The 26,965-nt window shown below is 38.6% G+C and overlaps 1 long non-coding RNA gene across 1 annotated transcript in view; it reads left to right on the top strand.

Annotated features, from left to right (window-relative positions):
• LOC116624844 overlaps nt 1-21,794 on the top strand; it is a 34,075-nt gene extending 12,281 nt beyond the window's left edge. The window contains exons 2-4 of the long non-coding RNA XR_004297961.1: nt 53-187; nt 18,374-18,484; nt 21,709-21,794. This is a non-coding gene — a long non-coding RNA (uncharacterized LOC116624844). The remainder of the gene's footprint in view (nt 1-52; nt 188-18,373; nt 18,485-21,708) is intronic.
• Nucleotides 21,795-26,965: the final 5,171 nt, after the last annotated feature.

The raw sequence follows: 26,965 nt of genomic DNA, 5'->3' as shown, positions 1-26,965 counted from the left end.
AGGTTGGTTGTATTAAATGCATGTTTGACATAATGGTATTTTTAATTTACAGTGGGTTTATTGGGATGTGATCCCACTATAGTCAAGGAAGATCTGTACAGCCCAGCATCTTGATGGTTGCCTTGTGAGAGACCCTGACCAAGAGGACTCAACTAAGCCATGCTGTGGTTCCTGACCCACGTGAAATGTGAGTATATTATATATAATATAATTATTATTATATATAAAAATATATATATTATATATAATATAATAATTATATTAATAATATATTTTCTAAAACAAACATTAATTCTCTGGGACAGTAAATCTAAAGCCATAAAGAAAAAGAGCATATTTTCTGATTACATTTCTGATTTGAAACGGCTGCCTTCCACAACCCACTACCTTTGGAATCAACTATTTTATTTTATTTTATTTTAAGATTTTATTTATTTATATGTCAGAGAGAGTGAGAGAGTGAGAGAGAGAGAGAGAGAGAGAGCAAGAGAGAGAGCACACAAGCAGGGGGAGCTGCCGGCAGAGGGAGAAGCAGGCTCCCCTCTGAGCAAGAAGCTCCATGTGGGACTTGATCCTAGGACCTTGGGATTATGACCTGAGCTGAACGCAGATGCTTAACCTACTGAGCCACCCAGGCGTCCCTCAACTAGTGTTTTAAATTATAGAGTATTTAATTCCTTTTATACTTTCTCTTTCAGCCTTCAAATATAATAAAGGAGCTATAAGAATTCCTACCATAGTTAGGTCAAGACCACAGAAATGATGGTTTTAAGTGTTTTCCTTCAAGAAAAAGGAGATTCCATCCTGATTTTATGGTTGCATGACCATCTCTATCTTTAAAGCATTTATTCAGCAAACATTAATTGAGAACCTCCTACTATGTGAACCAAGTCTTCGGCCTCAGGTTGGGGCTACAAGGATTAATCAGACTTGGTCTTTAGTGAGGGAGTCTAACAAATCCACAATGTCATTAAATACAGTAGGATAAGTTTCAGTCGCTTTGGAAATACAGAGTGGGGATTCTGTAAGATTTTTTTGCAGGACATGATTTCTGATTTGAGACCTGAATAAGTGGTAGATGGCCTGATGGAGTAAATGGAAGGGAGTCTGTGGTAAGAGAGGAACAGTATGTGCAAAGCCTTGGAGTCTTAATCATTGGGTTATTCTATTTCACTTTTTCTGTATTTTTAATGTCTCCCTTTACATTTGGCATCTTCTTCGTGGCCTTTAAACATCTTAATATTTCTTAGATTCAAAAACAATGAAAATGAGTATATCAGAGTAGGACCCTAAGTTCATCTTATTCCATAGGTAAAAACTAGATAACACTCACACCAGCAAATAACCCAGAAAATAACCTGAAAACAGGCAGAATAAACTCGACAACTAAATATAGAGAAGCGGCCACATTGAAAGGGGAAAGAAGGGCGGAGACACAGTTAAAAGCTAAATGGACCTGCAGGACTGTCTGTGGGAGGGAGGGACACCATGGTCTTGGAGAGGGGAGAGAAGCAGACCCTTACACAGATGAGCCTGTATAGGAAGATGAATCCCCATAACATTTGGCTTTGAAAACCAGAGGGTCCTAATATTGTGAGTTCCTACAACCAGCAGGACTTAAAACCTGAAATTTTAAAAATCAATGGGATTGGTTTTGGGAGAACCAGAAGGTCAAAAGGAAACTGAGTCCCCATCTTTAAAAAGACAACACAATGGAGGGATGGGGTAACTGGGTGATGGCCATTGGGGAGGGTATGTGTTGTAATGAGCACTGGGTATTATATGAGACTGATGAATCACAGACCTGTACCCCTGAAACAAATAATACATTATAAGTTAATTAATTGAATTTAAATAAAATAAAAAAGAGATAATACAAAAAAACAGCCAACAGAGATACAGCATAGAAGAAGCAGTTTGAAAACTGCCTGGGGCACACAGGAGGGAGAACAGTTTACTCATCTTAGAGCATGTCCCAAAGGGACAGAGTTCTTGGAAGACTTCTCCAGGAATAAAGGAGCTGGCAGGCGCCATTTCCCTCCCTTGCCCCCCAGCATAAACACATGGCCACCTGCAGGAACCCTGCTGGTGCTGATACTACCTAACTTGCTAACACTGCCCCCTCATCCCCCGTTCCCCTCTGTGCTCTGTTTTGGTGGATCCACTCTCTTCAGTCAAGACTGCCTCAGTCCCAGAGCTGCAGGACCACTTCTGCAGAGGACCAGTGGCCCAAACCTTGCTAACACCACTTCCCTCCCCAACACTCCCCTTCCCCACATGTTGCAGATCCGCTCCCTCCAATATGCTTTTCGCTGGAGCCCATCCTGGGTGGTGCCACAGGCCTGGCAGTGTGCAAGCCGCTCCTTTAGTGCCCAGCACCACTCCAAAGTGACTCCTGCCCTGGAGAGAGGAGACGATAACCACACATACCAGTCAGACGTAGACACCAGAAGTGGGCTGAAGGCAGACAACTGGTATGACAGCAGGCTTTGCACACCAATGAAAGCTTTTCAGGGGACAACACGGGGAAAGTGCCCTGCAGTTTGGTGCTACTGCATCTTTGGCAAACACCTGGTCTGACTCAACTCAAACCTAAGGCAGCCCCAGACTGGCCCACTAACACCACAGGGACCAAACACTGCCTACAACAGGTAGAGAGCCACTGCAGACGACTGGATTGAAGGAAAAAGTGGCTCAGCCATAACAGTAGGGCACATGCAACACACGGAGGAGACACCCCTGAAGCACTAGATTCCAGTGAACAGGGCACATTGCACTGCAGGGCACCACAGGACTTCTTCTTCATAAGACCACTGCTTTCAAGAGCAGGAGACCTAGCTGACTGTCTCAACACAGAGAAGCAGACAGAGAGTTAGACACAATGAGGAGACAAGGAATATGTCCCAAATGAAAGAACAGGACAAAAATCACAGCAGAAGACCTAAGCAAAATGGAGATAAGGAATATGCCTGATGCAGAATTTAAAATTATGATCATAAAGATACTCACTGGACTTGAGGGAAGAGTGGAGGACATCAGCAAGACTCTTAACAAAGAAAAAAAGAACTAATCAGAGGTGAAGAACACAATAAATGAAATTTAAAAATACACTAGATGGAAGAAATTGTAGACTAGAGGAAGCAGAAGAACAGATCAGAGACCTGGAGGGCAGAGTAATGGAAAGTAATCAAGATGAGCAGGTGAGAAAAAAATTATGCAAATGGGAATAGACTTAAGGAATTCAGCAACACCATCAAGTGTAATAACATTCACATTATAGGGATCCCAGAAGGAGAAGAGAGAGAAAAGAGGACACAAAATTTATTTAAAGAAATAATAGCTGAAAACTTCCTGAATTTGGGGAAGGAAACAAATCCAGACCCAGGAGGCACAGAGATTCCCCAACAAAATCAACTGAGCTACACAGTGTCCCTCTACCAAACATTTATGTTATTTTTTTTTAAGATTTTATTTATTTATTTGACAGAGACACAGCGAGAGAGGGAACACAAGCAGAGGGAGTGGGAGAGGGAGAAGCAGGCTTTTCGCTGAGCAGAGAGCCTGACGCGGGGTTTGATCCCAGGACCCTGGGATCATGACCTGAGCCGAAGGCAGACGCCTAACGACTGAGCCACCCAGGCGCCCCCCTCTACCAAACATTTAAAAAAGAGTTAATACTTACTCTTGTCAAACTATTCCAAAAAATAGAAGAGGACTTCCAAATTCATTCTATGAGACCAGCATTACCCCGATACCCAAACCAGGTAAAGACATTACAAAAAAAAAAAGAGAGAGAGAGAGAGAGAATTACAGGCCAATATCTCTGATGAACATAGATGCAAAAATCCTCAACAAAATATTAGCAAAACAAATCCAACAATACATTTAAAAAATGATCCACCAAGATCAAGTGGGATTTATCTCTGGAATGTAAGTGTGGTTCAATAGTTGAAAACAATCAAAATGATACATCACATCAATAAGAGAAGGATAAAAACCATATGATCATTTCAATAGATGCAGAAAAAGCATTTGACAAAGTACAACACCGATTCATGATAAAAACCCTCAACAATGTAGGTTTAAAGGGAACATACCTCAACAGAATAAAGGCCATATGTGAAAAACTGACAGCTAACATTATACCCAATGGTGAAAAACTGAGAGCTTTTCACCTAAAGTCAGGAAAAAGACAAGAATGTCCACTCTCACCACTTTTATTCAACATAGTACTGGAAGTTCTAGGCACAGCAATCAGACAAGAAAAGGTAATAAAAAGCATCCAAATTGATAAGGAAGAAGTAAAACTTTCATTATTTGCAGATGACCTGATATTATATATAGAAAATCCTAAAAACTCCACCAAAAACCTACTAGAACTGATAAATGAATTCAGTAAGGTCACAGGATACAAAATCTGTTCCATTTATATACACTAATAATGAAGCAGCAGAAAGAGAGATTAAGAAAACAATCCCGGGGGCGCCTGAGTGGTTCAGTCGGTTAAGCATCTGCCTTTGGCTCAGGTCATGATCCTAGGGTCCTGGGATCAAGCCCCACGTCGGGCTTCCTGCTCAGTGGGGAGCCTGCTTCTCACTCTCCCTCTGTCTGCCACTCTCTCTCTCTGTCAAATAAATAAATAAAATCTAAAAAAAAGAAAGAAAAGAAAAGAAAACAATCCCATTTACAATTGCACCAAAAATAATAAAATACCTAGGAATAAACTTAACCAAGAAGATGAAAGTGAAGATAATCCATGCTCATGGATTGGAAGAACAAATATTGTTAAAATGTTCATCCTACCCAAAGTAATCTGCACATTTAATGCAATCCCTTTCAAAATACCAATAGCATTTTTCACAGAACTAGAACAAACAATCCTAAAATTTGTATGGAACCACAAAAGACTCCAAATAGCCAAAGCAATCTTGAAAAAGAAAAGCAAAACTGGAGGTATCACAATTCCAGATTTCAAGTTATACTACAAAGGTGTAGTAACCAAAACAGTATGGTATCAGTACAAAAATAGACACATAGATCAATAGAATAGGATAGAAAGCCCAGAAACAAACCCACAATTAATATGGTCAATTAATCTTTGACAAAGGAGCCAAGAATATGCAATGGAAAAATACAGTCTCTTCAACAAATGGTGTTGGGAAAACTGGACAGCTACATGCAAAAGAATGAAACTGGACCACTTTTTTATAACATCCACAGACAAAAAAAAAAAACCTCAAAATGGATTAAGGACCTAAATGCAAGAGCTAAAACTATAAAAATCCTAGAAAAGAGCACAGACAATAATTTCTCTGACATCAGCCGTAGTAACATTTTTCTAGATATATCTCCCGAGGCAAGGGAAACAAAAGCAAAAATAAACTATTGAGATTACATAAAAATAGAAACCTCTGCACAGCAAGGGAAACAATCAACAAAACTAAAAGACAACCTACTAAATGGGAAAAGGTATTTCCAAATGACATATCCAATAAAAGGTTAGTATTCAAAATATATAAAGAACTTATATAACTCAACACACCAAATCAAATAATCCAATTAAAAAATGGACAGAAGACATGAACAGACATTTCTCCAAAGAAGACATACAGGTGGCCAACAGACACATGAAAAGATGCTCAGTATCACTCATCATCAGGGAAATGCAAATCAAAACTACAGTGAGATGCTAAGCAAAATAAGTCAATCAGAGAAAGATAATTATCATATGATCTCACTGATATGTGGAATTTAAGAAATAAGGCAGAGGATCATAGTGGAAGAGAGGAAAAAATGAAACAAGACGAAACCAGAGAGGGAGACAAACCATAAGAGACTCTAATCTTAGGAAACAAACTGAGGGTTGCTGGAGGGGAGGGGGGTTGAGGGATAGGGTAACTAGGTGATGGACATTGGGGAGGGTATGTGTTGTAATGAGCACTAGGTGTTATATAAGACTGATGAATCACAAACCTGTACCCCTGAAACAAATAATACATTATATGTTAATTAATTGAATTTAAATTTAAGAAAAAGAATATACTTTGATGTATGTGGAGATTGGGGGAAAAAAACTACAATGAGATATTACCTCACACCTCTCAAAATGGCTAAAATCTAAAACTAAAATCTAAATCTAAATCTAATTTAATCTAAAATCTATTTTCTAAAGAAATAACAAGTGTTTGTGAGGATGTGTAGAAAAAGGAAACCTCGTGCGCTGTTAGTGGGAATGCAAACTGGTGCAGCCACTGTAGAAATTGTACAGAGCTTCCTCAAAAAATTAAAGATAGAACTACCCTATGACCAGTAATCACACTACTGGGTATTTGCTCAAAGAATACGAAAACACTAATTCGAAAGGATATATGCACTCCTATGTTTATTGCAGCATTATTTACAAATTATGGAAGCAGCTCAAGTATCCATGGATAGATGAATAGATAAAGATGTGGCACGTATATACAATGGAATATTATTCATTCATAAAAAAGAATGAAATCTTGCCATTTGCAACAACATGGGAACTAGAAAGTATAATGCTTAGGGAGCTAAGTCAGTCAGAGAAAGACAAATACTATATGATATCATTCATATGTAGAATTTAAGAAACAAAGAAAGGGGAAAAAAGAAGAGAAAGAGACAAATCAAGAAACAGGCTCTTAACTATAGAGAACAAACTGATGGTTACCAGAGGGGAGAGCAGTGGGGGGATGGGTGAAATAGGTGATGGGGATTAAGAAAAGCCCTTGCTGTGATGAGCATTGGATGATGAATGGAAATGTTGAATCACTATATTATACACCTGAAACTAATATAACATGGCATGTTAACTAACTGGAATTAAAATAAAAATTTTAAAAATTAAAAAACTTATTTTTATTATGTTCTTCTTATCTAACCTATTTGGTGAACAGCTTAGTCATGATCAAATTAGATAATGCATATGGAAGCAATATGGAAGCTGTCAAATGCTACACAGAAGAATCTATCTAAGAGCTATAGTTAAAGACATGAAATTTCTTCTCTTCCCCAAAGGGATAATGTTAAATCCTTAATGGGATTGCATTTCCAACCACACAAATTCTTGAGAATTTTTTTGGAAAATCTCCTAAATACAGTCAGAAATAGACCCCACACCGATCCTTTACATCTAACGTGTCCTTATACCAAGCCAGAACAGAGTTCCCAGGCCTGCGTCATGCTGCCCTAGGTTTGATTTGGATTTCTAGTTTTTAGAGAAGTGGAGTATTCTTTGCTGATTGGCATTTTCCTCACTGTAGCATTAAGCTCAATCATGCAAACTTTGTATGTAGCTTTTCTTTGAAAGCACCCAAAAAATAGCTTCAAAATTATTTTAAATAATAGAGAATATTTAGCCCTTCCCTCCCACCACCAAGAAAAATATGGCAAGTTTTAAGTTTAGGATAGGCTACATTTTCTCATTTATATCCAAATGTGAATGACTGCTTTACTACTCACCAGCAAAAATTCTTTCCAGTTCTCAAAAACCCACTATCCACAAACTTCTAAGTAGCTTATTCATAGTTGGAACTTAAAAAGGTTATGTTATACTTACTTAGTTTCTTCAAAATTCCTTTTCTACGCTATATAAGATGCTACTAAACTTTTAGCAACAATAAATTTTATTTTTTCTTATAGGAAGCTAGGCAAAACTACCAACGGAGTATTAAAACCCACAAAATTGTTATTGTTGAGAACAATCTCTTGAAAGACATTAAGCCACATTCCACATTTGTACAAAGTCCCCCAAGTATGGCACAGTCCTATAATCAATGTTATACGAGTAAATTTATTTTAAAATCTTGGTGGATTTGAAGCATATATAATAATAATACATTTTAAATGAGGTCAGAAGAAGATTTTTGGAAGTTTTCCCCCAAATTTTTTTAAGGGTAACCTTCTTGGCCAATATCAGAATTTGTGAGGCTGATAATTTGTCTTAAAATAATATTTTATAAAAAAATTTTAGGCTCTTTAGAAAGAGAAATTGCTTTGAAATGCTAATTACCCCCACCCCTCCTTCGTTTCTATTGCATTTGTCATCTTATTATCTTAAGACATGTTGGTAAGAGGCTGATATGGAAGGGCTTTGAAACAAGAAGAAAGTCTTTCCAGCCTTGAATTAAGGTAATTTTAAGTATCAAATCTACAGACATCCAGGGGGTTGTTCAAGAACAAAGCTTCATGTGTTGCCTGTTCTTATGCATTTTAATGTACTGTACACTAAGACTCAAGAAAAAAAAAGGTTTAATGAGCTTCTGACTTTTGATTGAAACTCTTTTGCAAAGTCTTTCACAAAAACATTTTATAACCCAGTGAGTTAAGTAAGGATTTTTTAATTTTATTATTATTATTTTTTTAGTTTTTTAGAAGAATGAGCCAGGCTTTGAAAATCATTCTTCTAGAAACCTAAAGCTTTGCTGATTGCTTCCAGGTTTTGATATATTTCTGTGGTTAACAGGATACCACAGTAGGGGGCATCAAAGAGATGGTAAGTTTGCACCTAGAAAATAATTCTCTTTTTGTATTGAAATTGAATTTGCCTTTATAGGTAGGATAAATTTACATTTCAAATAGCAAAGGAAATTCTGCAAAGGACTCCTACAACATTCAGACCCAAGTTTTCTATAGTCTACCACCTTCAGTAACTTCTTTGCCAATTATCCTGGATCTGCAAGGAAATTCTTATAAGGGCATTTTAAGCACCATGAGGAATGCATGATTAACTTTTATAGAAAAGCAATCTAGAATATAAGAATTATAGGTTATATGTCCAAAATGCCTTTTTTCTGAAGAGCAGGGACTGTGGGGTTATCAAGATGAATAGAAACCTAGTAAACAGAAATGGGAGATACTGGGAGTGACAGGAATTCAAGCTGAGTGAGGTGTGCCCAAAGCCAAGGGTGCTACTTGGTGGCCTGGATGGGGGTGGGGAGATGCCTTTTCACCCCACCCAGGTGAGCCAGGTGCCTCTCATCCTCAAAGAGGCTGTCAGGATTAAATTCACCTTGTCACTCATCCCTGTTTTCATTAATCAACACTTAAGTTTCCTGTCCTTGACCCAGTCTTAAACTTCACTTCCTACCTCTTTCCAAATCATTTCACTGAATTTCTAGGAACTTCTAGTCCACAGATTAAACAAGCCCTCCAATTATTTGAAACTATGACTGAGAACTCACCTCCAAATCTTGCCTTAACTGAAACCTGACTCTCTGCTGGAGATACCCTCCTCCGTGGGCATTTCCAATAGTGGCTATTCTTACACCCAGCTATAGAGGAAGACATCTTATCAATGGGACCACCTCCTTCTAGCAAATATTTAAATGTCGCCTCTTCCCTTTCTGATTCTCTTAGCATGCATAGACTGACCCTGCTCAGCACTATCTTTGAGGTTCAGCTAGCCTACCAGAGGATGTGTTCCCTCCTTCCTCCTCTTCTCCCTCCCTCTCCTCCCCCTACCCTTCCTCCTCCTCTTTCTCCTCCTTCTTGTCTTGTTCTCCTCCTCCTCCTTCTTCTTCTTCTTTCTCTGTTTCTTCTTTTGGCTGCCAAGAGGCATGTAGTTCTTGGTGAATACATTTAATTGGTAAAGTTTTAGTAAGTTTAAATGATAAGTTTAATAGGAAAAGTTCATATTTTGATCTTCACATCACCTTTCATTTTTGACAACATAAAAAAGTTTTTTATATTAAACTGTGAGTATATAGGAGAAAGGAACCATTTGTTAAAATGTTTCTTTTTGTATGTTAATCAACTACCTTATGGATTTTTCTTTTTTTGGTTTATATATTATTTGCCTACTGTTATTTAATTATTTTCTTAAGTACTATTCAGTGAAGCCATGTACAATTATTGGTGGATTTAGGCTGTCTTTTCCAAGTTTTGCTCCCTAAATCAGACTCTTTAACCCCTTTGAGTTGCCACACTACCATGCTGATGTGACAATTACTTAAAGAAGCATTCTCAGGTCCTTGGAGGGGTTCTGATCAATGCTTTCTCTGAAATCTGGTAAAAGTATTTTATTTCCTTTTGCAACAAAGACATGTAATGTTGTTTATAATAAGTTTGGAAAGATTACTTGAATGGAGGCTGCCTATTCTCACAATTCCATAGGGAAAGGTCCTGAAGCAATCAACATTCTTCTAGTGCCATGTTCTAGACTTTTCTTTTTTTTTTTTAAAGATTATATTTATTATTTATTTAACAGAGAGAAAGCGAGATAGCAAGAAAGAGCACAAGCAGGAGGAGCGGCGGGCAGAGGGAGAGGAAGAGGCAGGCTCCCCGCTGAGCAAGGAGCCTGACACAGGGCTCGATCTCAGGACTCTGGGATCATGACCTGAGCCGAAGGCAGACGCTTAACCAACTGAGCCACCCAGGCAGTCCTTTAGACCTTTTCTTTTCCATCCTTATGTAACAATCCTACTCTCTTTGGAATTGATACTATCTGACTATCCTCATTGCTAGTCTCTTCACATCTTGAGGTTATTACCCTCATTCTTGAAGATTTTGGCTCCTGTCTTCTCTTCTTAACACTTGCTCTCATCCTAGATGCTCTATCCAACACAAAAGCCTCAAAGTTCTTTGGTAGCTTTGACCCCATTAACCCATCCCTCCAATTTATTTTGGCAAATTACTTGCCACTTGGAATGATTTCACATTTATCACAGTTGTGGGAAGGAAGGAAAGTGCAGTAGACTGAAATTTTGGTGGGCCCTAATGAACCATGCTAGTATTTATGACCTGTATACCTTCTTGTCTTGACTCTGAGCTGGCTGTATGCCCTGCATGGAACAGTTACATCAGTTCCAGTCCTGAAGCTTAAGAAGTTCTGAGAGCTCTCTTGGAGAAGCCATCTGCCCTGCTATAAGTAGCTCAAACTAACCTTTTGGAGAGGCCTTATAGAGGATAATTAAGGCCCTGGGAAACAGCCCCAGCTCAGCTAATACCCAGCATCATGTGAGCAGTGCTATTTTGGACCTTTTAGCACCCCAGCACCCCAGGAGATACCTGTGAAGTAAAATAACCACCTAGTCAATCCATACCTTGTGAGAAATAATAATTTGTTATGATTTTAAGCCTCTAAGTTTTGTGGGTAGTTTGTTATGAAGCAGTAGATAATGGAAACACAAAGTATTTTCTCTCCCCACATTCCCAACCTGGTCCATAGAGGAGGAACATATATGACCTCTCTTCTACTCCCTTAGGTGTAATTCCCAAGAGTAGCTAATATAATTGTGAAGAATTTGCCCATAGCCGGTTGAATAGTGTCCCTCCCCAAAATTTGTGTCCATCCAAAACCCTCAGAATTTAGACATAAGGTAATTAGTTAAGGATCTTAAGAAGAAATCATCTTGGATTTAGGGTAGGCTCTAAATCTAATGACTGATATTTTTATATGAGAAAGGTGAGGGAGATTTGGACGCACAGAGACACAAAGGAGACAATGTGAAGATGGAGACGGAGATTGGAATAATGGGTCTACAAGCCAAGGACTGCTAGGAGCCAACAGAAGTTGGAAGAAGCAAGGGAGTTTCCCACCTAGAAATGTTGGCATCTTGATTTTGGATTTCTATCTTTCAGTGCTGTGAGAGAATAGATTTCTGTTGTTTTAAGCCACCCAGTTTGTGGTAATTTGTTACTGTATGAATGACTGTACAGTATGACTACGAAATGAATATGTTGTCATTCACTGTTGAATGAAATCATTGCATTGAAAGGAAATGGGTGACCACAATTCTTGAATCCATCTGTACCTGGATGGGTGCAGCAGGCCTGAGTCCTTAATCCATGCATCTGATTAGAAAAGTGGACTTAGAGTCTCTTCTGCAAACCCTGTCATATCTCTGACTCTCAGGAACTTTTTCCTTCCCAATGCTACTTCATATGGAGAAGTGTATCTACATGTTCTTTGCCAATCCAGGATCCTCCTATCTCTTTTGGTATAAGGTAGTTCAGTTCAACTGTAGTGTTTCCAATTAGCACCAAAGACAGTAACTAACTTACTTTTAAAAAAATGTTAGTGCTGCCAAGGGACATAATTATAGACAAGGGACATATGTTAAGGGACATAATTTAGGAGTTTGGAGGGCAGTTTGCACAGGATAAATCCAATATAATATTTGTATTCACCCCACACTATGCAACTTGCTTTGGAATGAACTATGAGCTGAAGTAATATGTATCCCTTCAGTAGTAGAAGCTTTGAGAACTACATGTGATTCATCATAATATCTTTTTCCTGCTTTTGCATCATAGAATCATGTGTCAGGATGACCTCCATCAGTATTGGTCCTTGAATGTCTATAATGAGTTAATTTCCCTTAGTGCTCTATAGTAAATATGTAGTGTGAATAAGAAGTAATGTTTATTTTTTTAAATTACTGAGATTTTCAGGTTGTTTGTTACCTCAGCATAACCTGGCCTATCCTGTCTATTTCAATACCAATATCAGTAAATTCAGTGAGCATCTAAAATTATACTCTTCCTTTTTTGTTCTAACACCTTCAGAATTCATTTTCACACTTACTCTCCAGATTTCTGCATAGCATAAGATAGCAAAATCTTATAATTATTAGGAACTGTTATCCTTCTCTTGTTGTTTTAAAGTTGCAGTTAGCTCTCAGATAGAGATGCCAGATACTGCCTGATGCAAACTCAGCATCATCCCTGCCCTTCCAAACATTCCCCTGTATTACAGTGGCCAGAAGTCTGGAAACTACATTTCCTAGACTCCCTTGTCATGTGGGCTTTGGTTTTGATTCTTCCAATAAGAGTTATTCCTGCTAGATTTTGGAAGGTGGAAGACAGCAGAAATCATTATTGCTCAATCTTGGCAGGCAGGCATATGATCTTCAGCGACATCAGGTGTGAGATTTTCCAGTGGTTTCTAGGCTTTCTACTGAGCACCATCTGTTTTGGTGGAACAGGCTGTTGAGATCATTGATGGCAGTTTCCTGTGATTCCCGAAACTTTCTGATTTCCAAAACTAACTGATGACGTTCCCTGTCCCTCGCCCTCTTCAGCACTTCCAAAAGTTTTATAAACTTCTAATCCTTTTTTACTAAATATTTTCCTGCCTGAAAAGCAGTGGTTTCAGTTTTACTGACCATAGACTTACAGACTATGGTCTGACTCTAGTTATTATTTAGGCATAGACACCGATCAATCAGAGCAGATCCTAAACTAATTAAAATAGATTCCAGTTACAAACAACCAGTACAGCTTCACTGGTGGTACCAGCTGAATATCAGCTCTGGTTAAGGAACTGGAGAGATGTGTATATGAGAGAGGCCTGAAGTACATTGCTCTCCCTTCGGACAAATCTTCACAGTTTAAAGTAACAGCTTCATCTGATAGGTAAGAGGTAGCTGCATTTCTAGTGTGGTATAATCAATATATATGATCTTTGTCCTGAGTTTCCAGCACAGAATTCCTAAAGAGCCTTGGAATTTCCTGAGTGATAGGATTGTCTTTTGTCATGCATCAGAAGTCCTTTTGAGCAAACTTGAGTTTATGCTAATGAGACAACTTAAGGTGGGGCCCCCAGATGGAGCTGGTCACCAGAAAGACCGAGTGACTAGAGTATTGGAACTTTCAGACCCACCCACTGACCTCCATTAAGGGGAGGGGAAGGGCAGCTACAGATAAAGCTCTGTAAAAACTCTTAACAGTAAGAGTTGATGAACTTCTGGGTTAACAAACACGTGGAAATGGGGGAAAGTGGAGAGCCCAACAGCAAGGAAGCTCTACACCCTTCCCACAAACCTTGCTCTATGCATCTCTTCCATCTGGCTGTTCCTGAGTTATATCCTTTTACAATAACTGGTAATTTAGTAAGTACAATGTTTCTCTGAGTTCTTTGAGCCACTCTAGTAAATTAATCAAACCCAAAGTGATGGTTGTGGGAACTTCCAATCTACTGCTGGTTGGTCAGAACCTGGACTTCCAGTTGGCATCTGAAATGGGGGCCATTCTTGTGGGACTCAGCCCTTAATCTGTGGGATCTGATGGTATCTCCAGGTAGACAGTGTCAGAATTGAGTTAAATTTGTGGTATACCAATTCATTAAGAATTAGAGATTGCTTGCTGTTAGAAGGAAAATACAAAACACATTTCAGCTGGTAAGAGATTCAATGGAAGTGGGAATTGAAGGTGTTCCAAATCATTTTATATACTCCATTTCTAATTACTGGATCCCAGTCTTTCTTGATCAGTGTCCTTTCTTGCACACCAGACAGATAATAGCAAGACTGTAGGGTTTTTTTTTTAATTTTTTTATTGTTATGTTAATCACCATACATTACATCATTAGTTTTAGATATAGTGTTCCATGATTCATTGTTTGTGCATAACATCCAGTACTCCATGCAGAACGTGCCCTCCTCAATACCCATCACCAGGCTAACCCATCCTCCCACCCCCCTCCCCTCTAGAACCCTCAGTTTGTTTTTCAGAGTCCATCGTCTCTCATGGTTCGTCTACCCCTCCGATTTCCCCCCCTTCATTCTTCCCCTCCTGCTACATTCTTCTTCTTTTTTTTTTTTCTTTCTTAACATATATTGCATTATTTGTTTCAGAGGTACAGATCTGAGATTCAACAGTCTTGCACAAATCACAGCGCTTACCAGAGCACATACCCTCCCCAGTGTCCATCACCCAGTCACCCCATCCCTCCCACCCCACCCCCCACTCCAGCAACCCTCAGTTTGTTTCCTGAGATTAAGAATTCCTCATATCAGTGAGGTCATATGATACATGTCTTTCTCTGATTGACTTATTTCGCTCAGCATAATACCCTCCAGTTCCATCCACGTGGTTGCAAATGGCAAGATCTCATTCCTTTTGATGGCTGCATAATATTCCATTGTATATATATATACCACATCTTCTTTATCCGTTCATCTGTTGATGGACATCTTGGCTCTTTCCACAGTTTGGCTATTGTGGACATTGCTGCTATAAACATCGGGGTGCACGTACCCTTTCGGATCCCTACTTTTGTATCTTTGGGGTAAATACCCAGTAGTGCAATTGCTGGATCATATGGTAGCTCTATTTTCAACTTTTTGAGGAACCTCCATACTGTTTTCCAGAGTGGCTGCACCAGCTTGCATTCCCACCAACAGTGTAGGAGGGTTCCCCTTTCTCCGCATCCCCGCCAACATCTGTCATTTCCTGACTTGTTAATTTTAGCCATTCTGACTGGTATGAGGTGGTATCTCATTGAGGTTTTGATTTGGATTTCCCTGATGCCGAGCGATATTGAGCACTTTTTCATGTGTCTGTTGGCCATTTAGATGTCTTCTTTGGAAAAATGTCTGTTCATGTCTTCTGCCCATTTCTTGATTGGATTCTTTGTTCTTTTGGTGTTGAGTTTGATGAGTTCTTTATAGATTTTGGATACTAGCCCGTTATCTGATATGTCATTTGCAAATATCTTCTCCCATTCTAAGACTGTAGGTTTAATGGCCCTATAATTCAGTAAGTTTGGAGGTCAGACTTTGAATTTATTTTCCAGCTATCTCAATGCTGTGGTATTAGAAAAGCAGGTTATGTTAGTAAAATCTAGAAAGTCCACAGGTTTCAGACTGTGACATAAGTAAAAACATTAGGATTCTGAACGTTCTCTTACTTTAAGCTTTCTGGAGACATTAGAAAAGCTACCCCATGTCACAGTCCTTGAATTCCTCATAATTTTCGTGTGTTCTATGGCAATAGCCATTTAGTTGCCAATGCCTTCAAAAAGCACTTTATTTCATGGGGCGCCTGGGTGGCTCAGTCGTTAAGCATCTGCCTTCGGCTCAGGTCATGATCCCAGGGTCCTGGGATCGAGCCCCGCATCGGGCTCCCTGCTCCGCGGGAGGCCTGCTTCTCCCTCTCCCGCTTCCCCTGCTTGTGTTCCCTCTCTCGCTGTGTCTCTCTCTGTCAGATAAATAAAATCTTTAAAAAAAAAAAAGCACTTTATTTCAGATAATCACCACAGATGGTAATTTAATTAGCTCTTTGGAGACTATGTTCCATGGACTATCAGGTCACATCACTTAATACTAACTGAATTTTCTACCCCTTCAGCTTCAATCATACCTTATAACTAACCCGTGTATTACCTCTTCTTTTCCCTGAAGGTCTATTGCCTACAGCCGTGTCTTTTCAATATCTCTGTCATATCCTCAGTTGCAAGTTTCAGAAACTGGAAGTTCTAAGAAAAGGAATATATTGAAAATATGTCAGGTGGTTCACAACATCTCTATATGTGCTAAAGAACCAGGCTAAAGAGATTGGTGCAAGGCATCCCAGACAGCTGCATCCAGGACCACATCTGCCATCACTGACCACTGGGCACTTCAGCTTGTGCCACCACCAAACTTGCAACTTGTGGTCCAAGATGACCCTTCCAGCTCATTTCATCACATACACATTTAGATCAGCAGGAAGGAATACGAGGAAGTAGAGGGATACCCCTTTCCTTTAAGGCAAGTTCTGAAAATTGAACACGTTACTTCTGTTCATATCCCATTCATCAGAATGTCACATGACCATACCCAGCTATAAAAAAAGAACCTGGAAAACTGATTTCCTCTGGGAAACCATATGTCCAGCTAAAGTTTTGAGGTCTTATTACTCCAGAAAGAAGGGAAGAATAGGTAGCAAAGGACAGTTTTCTCTACCAAGGTAACTTTGTGGAAATAAAAGTACTCAAGGAAGTATTCTAGCCAAATGAAATTTGTAGCAGAATAAAATCTCAAGATCAAAAAGACATGAAACATAAGAAATGAAGTCTAGTGTTTAATTCAGTAAAGTATGTGTATAAGTCAAAATGATGCTGGTTATATGGCTAAGAACTACAATGAAAATGTTAAGAAAGGACTCTATTTTATTTTTATTATTATTATTTTTTTGAGAGAGAGAGAGAGCAAGAGCACATGTGCAAGCTCGAGTGGGGTGGGGGGAAGGGGAAGGACAGAGGGAGAGGAAGAGAGACAATCTTAAGCAGGCTCCATGCTCAACACAGAGCCGATGCAGGGCTCAGTCTCACAACCCTGAGATCATGACCTGAGCCAAAAATCAAGAGTTGGATGCTTAAGGAACCGAGCCACCCAGGACCCCCAAAAGGACTCTTTAAATAGAAAAGCCATATCCCTGATTATCTTTTACTTAGGTTTATCTCTTGTTAATATGAATTATATTATTTTTTTAACTTATAAAAATGAACTAAGGGTCTCTTCAGAGAACAGGTGAGAGACATAATTATTGTTGAATTTGGTATTAACAGAGAAATGTAAATACAAATGCTCATAAAAGTTTAAAAGAAACTATTAGAGAGTTCTTTGTTAAACTCAATATTGCCAGGAGGAGAAAAGAAAACAGTGAAAACAGGCAATTCATCAAAATAAAGGAAAGGGCAGGGAGGAAAAAAATAAGAATACATAATAAACATAATGAGTTTATTAAGGAGTCTCAACTTGATGGGACGGTAAAGTGAAATGATTAAGTTTGGAGGCACTGAGATCAGATTTAATGGTTTCACCACTTACCAGCTGTATGACTAAGGCAAATTGCTTACACTCTCTGGGCTTCAGCTTCTTTTCTTTATAAAGGGAACATTGCCTCATGGGGGTTGTTGTGAGGTTTAAACAGAGTTACTATATGTAAAGTGCTTAATACAGTGCCTAGCACTTGGGAAGAGCTCAAAAAAATGTTAGTTATTGTGGTAGACTGTGACATTGGTAGCCTCTAGTTAACCACATTTCCTGGTATTTGAGTCTTTGTACGACCCCCTCCCACACTGACCCTGGGCTTGGCCATGTGACTTGCTTTGGCCAACGGGAAACTTGTAAGCATGATGCATGCAGAGGCTTCCCAGATGCTTTACATTTTGGGCGCCCTCACAGTTGTGATGCTATGATGAAGTTCAGGCTATCCTGCTGGAAAATAAGGTCACATGAACACACCCTGCAGGATGAAATAACACATGGAGGAGAACTGAGGCACCAGGCCAAGCCCCTGCTGAATGCAACAATGTGTGCCCTCATTGGACGTGAGATGGAGTAGAACAGCCCAGTTGACCTATAGAGTCATAAGAAATAATTAATTATTATTATTTTAAACTACTGTCTTGGGGTGGTTTGTTATATAGCAATAGATAACGAAAATAGTTACTATTCTCAAGATGAAAACATTTTTCTTTTTTTCCTAATAATCCCCCAACTGTGTTATGTCAACTGCCCTCCTCCCCTGGGTGAGGAGGGGAGGACCCATGCTGGATGAGACTGCTGTCTTCTATTGCTGTCTTCTGTTGCCACTGCTTCTCTGGTGATGTGAACTGGCTGTGCTTCATGCCTTCTGTTCACAGGTGTCCAAAAGCTGCTTTCCATGGAACATGAGTGATTTCTTCAGGGTGCCCAAAGGAAGAGCCACACACCACACTCCATTGCATATTCCCTGAGAGCAAGATCTGGCTCAGGTTTGACTTATTTTCCTTCCCTCATTTCTGTGAAGTACCCCTTGGGCACCTTCTCCTGGGTTCCCCTAGCCCAGAGATGAGAAAATGTGCAGAACAGATAGCTCAAGCCTACCCATTTCTGGCTGCTTCCCAATGCTTTTATTTTATATTTATTCTTGAAAAATAGTGTGGTTAACTCTATTTCCCCCTAACATCTATTTTTGTTATCAATACCATATATTTTAATTCTACATATATTTTAACCTCAACAAGGTATTTTCATTGTTTAACTAATCAACATTCATTTAGTTGTAACCATATATCTACCCTTTCTTCTTTCTCTATACCTTGTGTTACTGAGCTTAAATCAGGAATCAGTTTCTTTGCCTGAGGAACTGTTTCAGTGTTGCTTTTGGTGTAGGTCTACTGGCATTAAATTCCCCCAAGTTTTTGTATGTCTGAAATTGTCTTTATTTCACCTTCACTTTTGAAAGATATTTTAACTGGATATAACTTTCTGGTTGAATGTTACTCAAATTTGAAAATTTTATTCCATTGTCTTCTGACTTCCATATTTTCTTTTGAGGAGTCAGCTATCAGTTTTTATTTCTACTCCTCTAAAATTATGCATCTCTCCCTTTTCCTCTGATTTAAGATTTATTCCTTTTTCTTTAATTTTTAACAATTTTACTCTGATGTGTCTAGATATTATTTTCCTTATATTTGTTCTACTTGAGGTTTTTCAAGCTTTTTGAATTGATGGCTTATTGTCTTTCACCAATTTTGGAAAATTCTCAGACAATATGTTTTCAAATACAATTTTGCCCATTCTCTTTCTCCTCTCTTTTGGGATTGCATATTTTTAGCGTTTTACCATGCCTTACAAGTCCATTTTATAATTCTCTTTATTTTCCATTCTTTTTAATCTGTGTAATTTCTTCTGACCTATTTTCCAGTTCACTAATCATCTCTTCTGTTGTGTCTAATTTGTTTTTAATCCTACATATTGAGTACTTTATTTCTGAAACTTTATTTTCAATTTCTAGGATTTCTACTTTATTTATTTTGACATGTCTTCAGGTCTCTAACAAAATTCTCCATATTTTCACCTATTTTCTGCATCATTCCCTTGATATTTTGAATATATTGTTATTTTAACTTATAAGATTGACAACTTCAAAAAAGGATTCATCCAGGGGTGCCTGGGTAGCTCAGTCATTAAGCGTCTGCCTTCAGCTCGGGTCATGATCCCAGGGTCTTGGGATCGAGCCCTGCATCAGGCTCCCTGCTCAGCGGGAAGCCTGCTCCTCCTCCTTCCACTCCCCCTGCTTGTGTTCCCTCTCTCGCTGTCTCTCTCTCTGTCAAATAAATAAATAAAAATCTTAAAAAAAAAAAAAAAAGGATTCATCTGAGTATCTATTTCTACCATCTATTTTTATTTTGCTTTTTAAACATTTGGCCCAGTACATTTTTTATTTTATGCTGGACATTGTATATGAAACTTTCAGAGGCACTGGATGATGTTATCTTCCTCCAAAGAGGATTAAATTTTCTTCTTGCCCTCATTTAAGTAGAGACAGAGTGATCATTGATTCCATCAGGCTTTGAGATGGTTGGAGGCAAGGCTTAAAGCTTTGTGAGAGATGATATATTACTCTGTAGCCTTAAACTAGGGTATAGTCATTCAGAAATCTCTACTTGAAAACTGACATATTGTCCAGAATTCCTTGTCCATTTCAGGCTCTGAACTCGTATTTTTGTCTGTTTAGCTACATATGACTGCCTTAATCTCTGTATATCCTTTAAACACCTTAACAATTTGAGGTGTGTGTGTGTTTGTTTTGTTTTGGGTTTGTTTGTTTGTTCTGTTTTTACTGTTACTGTTCTTCCTCCTTACCCCATTCCCTAAAGACTTAGGATTCAGAGAAATTCTTGGAGGCAAAATCCTTGTAGAATGTCATATTCATTTCTCTGTGATTTTCTTCTCTCTGAGATCCTGGCTGCTGTACTTGTCTTGAATCCTAATTTTTGTCTTCCTCTCCTCATGAGATTGTTAAAGCTGTTGACCACTGTTTTATGCTGTGCCCCTATCTCCTAGCTAGGAAATGGAAAATTCCCTGAGAGAAAAACTGGTGGAGAATGTCCATTTTATTCCAGTGTGTTTACCTCTCCTCTAGGATCTTGACTTTCCTGGCCTGGCTACGTAGCTGCTCTTCAGTATCTTCAAATGACTGATTCTTTGTTTTTGCATTTTATCTAGCTTTATAATGTTCTTGGTGTGTGTTAATTAGTAAGAGTTTCTCTTAAAAATCTTAATGTTAGACTTAAAAAGTAAAACTCTAAAGCCTCTACAGCCTTTTAAGGTTAAAAGAACCATGACATTTCCAGTTGCTACTTTTTAGACTCTTTAAGTTGTTAACATCCTCTGGTTACACCAAATAAGAGATGGCTTTCAAAGTTTTTCTTAAAGCATCTCTTCTGTTTTCTTTACTTGTGACATACTCATGTAAGTGTCCATTATGTACCTATTTTTTCCACTGCATGCATCCCAACAGAAGAGTGTTTGAATAGCAGCAACAAAAGCTGCCAAATAGATTAGTTGAGAGGGAGAAATACAACTCTTCCTTAAATAAATAATGTTGAAAGAAATTCTCACTTCGTGCTTATTGAGAATCAGGGTAGTAATATGCATCAGTGCATTTTTGCTTTTGAAGTAAATAACTCCCTCTGCTTCTACTTTCTACAGCCCTCAGGTAGTGCTTATCATAATAGTGATTTTCCAAACTGCAATTGATACATCTCTGCATTTGCCACTAGAAAAAAATTGTACTAATTTTTAACACTTTTTTTGTGTGTGTGTGATTTGGCATCAATATGATTATCCATGATTCACTAACTGAATGCTTGTCTTGTTCTAGGCACTGAGCATGCAGTGGTAAGCAAACAGACACATGGTTATTCTAGTCCATGTTAAAAAATGACATGCCTTAGAGGGATGATGCAGGTAGAACTTAACCACTCTTTTTCCTGAATATTGCCAGGGTGCTGCACTGTCTTCATTCACAGTTGGGCTATCTTCTCCTTCACTGATGCTTCTGAAATTGTGTGGTTTATAGGGCTGAGTGCTTCCACATTGCATGCTGTTATTCTGATTTTGGTGGTGATAATGTTGTCTTCCTTCTTGTTGCATCTACCTTCTGAAGCTGCCAGAATGATGTAACTTTTTTCCTCTTCCTTTCTTTCAGCCACTCCTGCACAGTTGCCAAGGGAAACCAGATAAGTATTAAGTGTAATATTAATTCAAATATTCTCTGTTTGAATAGAGATAAAGTGCATGGCTTTAATGACATCTATTTCAAACTAGCTTCAGGCTTTTGTTGCATTTATTTTAGGTTTTTTATTAGGCTCACAGGTGTTTCAGAGCTGAGGTTCCTGGAAGTCTAAGTACCAGATAAATAGGGTAATGTCTATAAGGAAAAAGTTGAGACAATGTTGTTGGGGAAATGGCGGGGTAGGGGGGGTAAGCTTTTTGACCTATTTGAGATGGTCCTAATTTTAAAAAAAGACTCTAATATGAATGAGTAAGGGATGGCCTATAGGTATTTTTAACTCCTTCTTAGCATCTCCTGCCCCTGGTTCCCAAGTGGTAACTGGTGGGAAAGAAAGGCCACTCCCTGGATAAAGCTGGCTAACTTTATCCTGCGCATTTTTCCTCTTCAATAAGCTGGTCAATCTATGCTCAGCTTCTCAAATTCTTACTATCTTTATCTATATAGTTTTGATTGGCTCTGTCACAGTGTGACCTTTATGACCTAGTTTATTCCCCAAACCAACCATTCTGTTCTCTGCTTTGTGTTGCTGGACGCTGCAAACCAGTTTTTGCTTTACCAGCTGCCGCCTGTAGGCTTTGACAATAGTGATTCTTTACATTGTCAATGACAAGTGATTGCACTGTTTGGTTTCTGTTTGCAGTTTTTCCGTAATACCAGTACCACCCTTACTGTAAACCCAGAGATATAACACCACCTGACCAGTGTCCTTCCTCAAAGGATTAAGTATCAGCTCTGCGGGGCTCCTCCTCCAAGACTCTACATTTTATTAATACCAATGTCTTCATTTTTTGTCTTCCCTCAGCTCTAAGACTTGTACTTGCTTCCTGAGGTTACTATCTTTGTGATACCTTAGCTTCCATGTTTGCCTTTTCAGTTCCCTATACATGACTAACAATTGTTCAGATTAAATTCTCTCTCTCTTTTTTTTAAATATCCTTTTTTTTTTTTTAAGATTTTATTTATTTATTTGTCGGAGAGAGAGAGTGCACAAGCAGGGGGAGTGGCAGGCAGAGGGAGAAGCAGGCTCCCCGCCGAGCAGGGAGCCTGATGCAGGACTCAATTCCAGGACCCTGGGATTATGACCTGAGCAGAAGGCAGACGCTTAACTGACTTAGCCACCCAGGCATCCCTACATTCTCTCTGTTGAAATAATTTGTGTAGTTTTTCTTTTTTGAACTTGACCCTGACTATGCATAAAAAGTACCATAGGTTTATGACGTACTAAAAGTATATGAGGATGGCCAACATTCATATCAATCAGCCCAAAGTTCCTGGACTCCAGGTGAGGAACATATGCTGTAGCAAAGGGGAAATCGGAGGGGGAGACGAACCATGAGAGACGATGGACTCTGAGAAACAAACTGAGGGTTCTAGAGGGGAGGGGGTGGGAGGATGGGTTAGCCTGGTGATGGGTATTAAAGAGGGCAGGTTCTGCATGGAGCACTGGGTGTTATGCACAAACAATGAATCATGGAACACTACATCTAAAACTAATGATGTAATGTATGGTGATTAACATAACAATAAAAAATTAAAAAGAGCCCTTAAAAAAAAAAAAGGCTATTCAGATAGGAACAGGGTGGTGTCTAGTCACTGATTTCTAAAACACAGAAATTTCTAATAAAAAAATCAGCACAATGCAGAAAGCTGATGAAAGCATGGGTAATGAGGTTTGTTACCACTCAATTAAGCTTTCTTTTTGGTTCTCCAAGATAATTGAGTGTTCCCAATGGATGAGGCTTAGGATCTCTGCTGAAGTAATCTGTAGCCTGACATGGTAATTTTTACTTAACACTTGTCATAAGGATTATTAAGTAATTATTTGAGTATTTATTTTTTTTTAATTTTAAAAAAGATTTTATTATTTATGTATTTGAGAGAGAGAGAGCACGAGCAGGGGGAGCGGCAGAGGGAGAGGGAGATCCAGGCTTCCCGCTGAGCAGTCAGCCCAATGGGGTCTCAATCCCGGGACCCTGAGATCATGACCTGAGACAAAGGCAGATGCTTAACCCACTGAGCCACCCAGGCACCCCTAGTTATTTGAGTATTTTTAAAAAATGTTTATTTACCCATTTGGGCTGCTTCTTAAGGACAGGGACTATAACTGTTTTGTTTCTTTCTCTATTTCCAATTTATAACATAGTGCCTGGCAGAAAGGTGCTCAAAAAATTTGTCAAATGAGAAACAGGAAGAAAAAAGATAATTTAAATCTAAAGATCACATGCACAGAATGACAAGATGTCTCTTTTTGGAAGTCACCAACTAATCTAGATGCCCAGGACATCATTTTCCTCTAAAATTCCTTTTATTTTATTGTTGAAGTCTGTCCATCAACCAGGGATAGAATTTAGTTGGTGCATATCAGCTGTTGTCATTCTACTTCCCCTTTCTTTCTTTTTTTTTTTTTTTTAAAGATTTATTTATTTATTTATTAGAGAGAGAGCATGAGAGAGGGGAAGGGCAGAGGGAGAAGCAGACTCCCCACCGAGCAGGGAGCCCGATGTGGGACTCGATCCCGGGACTCCAGGATCATGACCTGAGCCGAAGGCAGTCGCTTAACCAACTGAGCCACCCAGGCGCCCTCTACTTCCCCTTTCTAATAAACTCGCAGTGAAAGAGGACATCAAGAGTTCTGGCTCAGAAAAAATAATAAGCCTGAAAACCTTTCTGCCAAAAACACCTAGAAATGCTGGATAAAAGTTAACAAGCATTATTTTAAATACATTTCTGAGTTGGGTCCTGCTTTTTCCCCAGATTATCTATTCTGATATTCCCTGCCACCCTTTTTTGATGTGTTTAGTCCATTAATATTTAATGTAATGAGAGACATGGTTTGACTTAAGTCTGATTTTTCTTTTTTTTTTCCTGTTTGTCTTCTCTGTTTTTTTGTTTTGTTTTGCTCTTTCCTCACTTTCTACCTCCTTCAGAATTTTTTTATTTATTGGATTTTTAGTGCTAATTTCTAGTTGATTATTCCAGAGGTTATAATATACATCATTAACTTTTCATTATATTTGGATTTAACGTTTCAATTCTCATAATGTATAACTCTTCATTGTATAGGTCCATTTAACCCTCTATCTGCCATCCTTTATGCTTTAGTTATCATATGTATTACATCTACGTTCATTATAATCTCCAAAAGTAATTCTATAATTTTTGCTTTAAACAATTATGTTTATTTTAAATAAAATAGGAGTAACAGTCATATATGTTTATCCAGTATTTACTGTTCCTGATGGCTCTAATTCATTCCTGAAGATCTGAGTTTCTCTTTTGTGTTATATCCCTGTAGTTCGATGAATTCCCTTCAGCATTTCTTATAGTACACTTCTGGTAGTATGAAATCTCCTAGTTTACCTTTATTCAAAAACTTTTTTTAGTTTTCTTTTGTTCTCATAAGTTATATTTGCTAGATACAGCATGCTGAATTGATAGTTTTATTCTTTAAGGACTTGAAAAAAATCATTCACTCTTTTCTGGCCCCCATAGCTTTTGATGAAATGTCCAAAGCCATTGAATAATTTTTCCTTTTATACGTAACATTTCTTCTGGCTGCTTTCACAATTTTCTCTTTACTTTTGGTTCAACAGTATATTAGTTATCTATTGATGTGTAATAAATTATTCTAAAACTTAACAGCTAAAACAATACACATTTATTCTCTTATAGTTTCTATGGGTCAGGAATTCAGAATCTGGACACAGCTTTCTCAGTGCTCTGGTATGGTCTCTTATGGGTTAATCACAGTTTTCTCAGGCTTGATTGTGAAGAATGTGCACATAGCTCATGTGCAAGATTATTGCCAACATTCAGTTTCTTATGGGCTGTTGGCCAGATGTTTCAGTTTTTCAAGAGCTATTGACCAGAGGTTTCTCTCAGTTCCTTGCCATGTGGTCCTCTCCACAGAGCATCTCACAGCATGGTAGTCTGTTTAATAAAAGTAAGCAAGCAAGTATGTCAGCGGGGAGAAAAAGAGAGAGAGTGTACTACCAAGAGGAAAGTCACAATTTTGTCATCTAATCATGGAAGTTATATCCCATACATTTTCTGTATTGTACTCACCAAAAACAAGTCACAAGGTTCAGCCTGCACTCAAGGAAAGGGATTACACAAGGGCATGACTACCATGGGTTTGGAGTTATTTGGAGCCATTCCAGAAACTGTCTCCCAGTTTGACTACCATATGTCCAGAAATGGTTTTCTTTGTATTTATTCTTTTTTTTTTTTTTTAAAGATTTTATTTATTTATTTGAGAGAGAGAATGAGTGGTGTTGGAGGGGCAGAAGGAGGGAGAGAGAGAGAGAACCAGACTCCTTGTTGAGCAGGAAGCCCAATGTAGGGCTTGGTCCCAAGACCCAGAGATTGTGACCTGAGCCCAAGGCAGACACTTAACCATCAGGTGCCCCTATTCTTTTTTTTTAAAGTTGTCTCCATGCCCAAAGTCGGGCTTGAACTCATGAACCTGAGATCAAGAGTCACATACTCTACAGACTGAGCCAGCCAGGTGTCCCTGTATTTATTTTTATTGGGGTTTGCTAAGGTTCTGTAATATATATATATATATATATATTTCATCAAATTTGGGAAGTTTTGTTCCCACCATTTCCTTGCATATTTTTTCTCTCTTCTCTTTTTTTGGGATTCCAGTTGCCCGTATGTCAGCCCTTTTTTTTTTTTTTTTAATTTTATTTTATTATGTTATGTTAGTCACCATACAATACATCACCAGTTTTCGATGCAGTGATCCATGATTCATTGTTTTCATACAACACCCAGTGCTCCATGCAGTACATGCCCTCCTTAATACCCATCACCAGGCTAACCCATCGCTCCACACCCATCCCCTCTAAAACCCTCAGTTTGTTTCTCAGAGTCCATAGTCTCTCATGGTTCATCTCTCCTTCCGATTTCCCTCCCTTCATTTTTCCCTTCCTTCTCCTAATGTCCTCCATGCTATTCCTTATGTTCCACAAACAAGTGAAAGCATATAATAATTGACTTTCTCTGCTTGAATTATTTCACTTAGCATAATCTCCTCCAGTCCCATCCATGTTGATGTAAAACTTGGGTATTCAACCTTTCTGATGGCTGAGTAATATTCCATTGTATATATGGACCACATCTTCTTTATCCATTCATCTGTTGAAGGGCATCTCGGCTCTTTCCA

Source organism: Phoca vitulina, unplaced genomic scaffold (assembly GCF_004348235.1).
Source record: "Phoca vitulina isolate PV1807 unplaced genomic scaffold, GSC_HSeal_1.0 scaffold71, whole genome shotgun sequence".
Taxonomy (NCBI): Eukaryota; Metazoa; Chordata; class Mammalia; order Carnivora; family Phocidae; genus Phoca; species Phoca vitulina.
The sequence above is the reverse complement of the archived record's forward strand: the minus strand, read 5'-3'. Positions and strand labels throughout refer to the sequence as shown.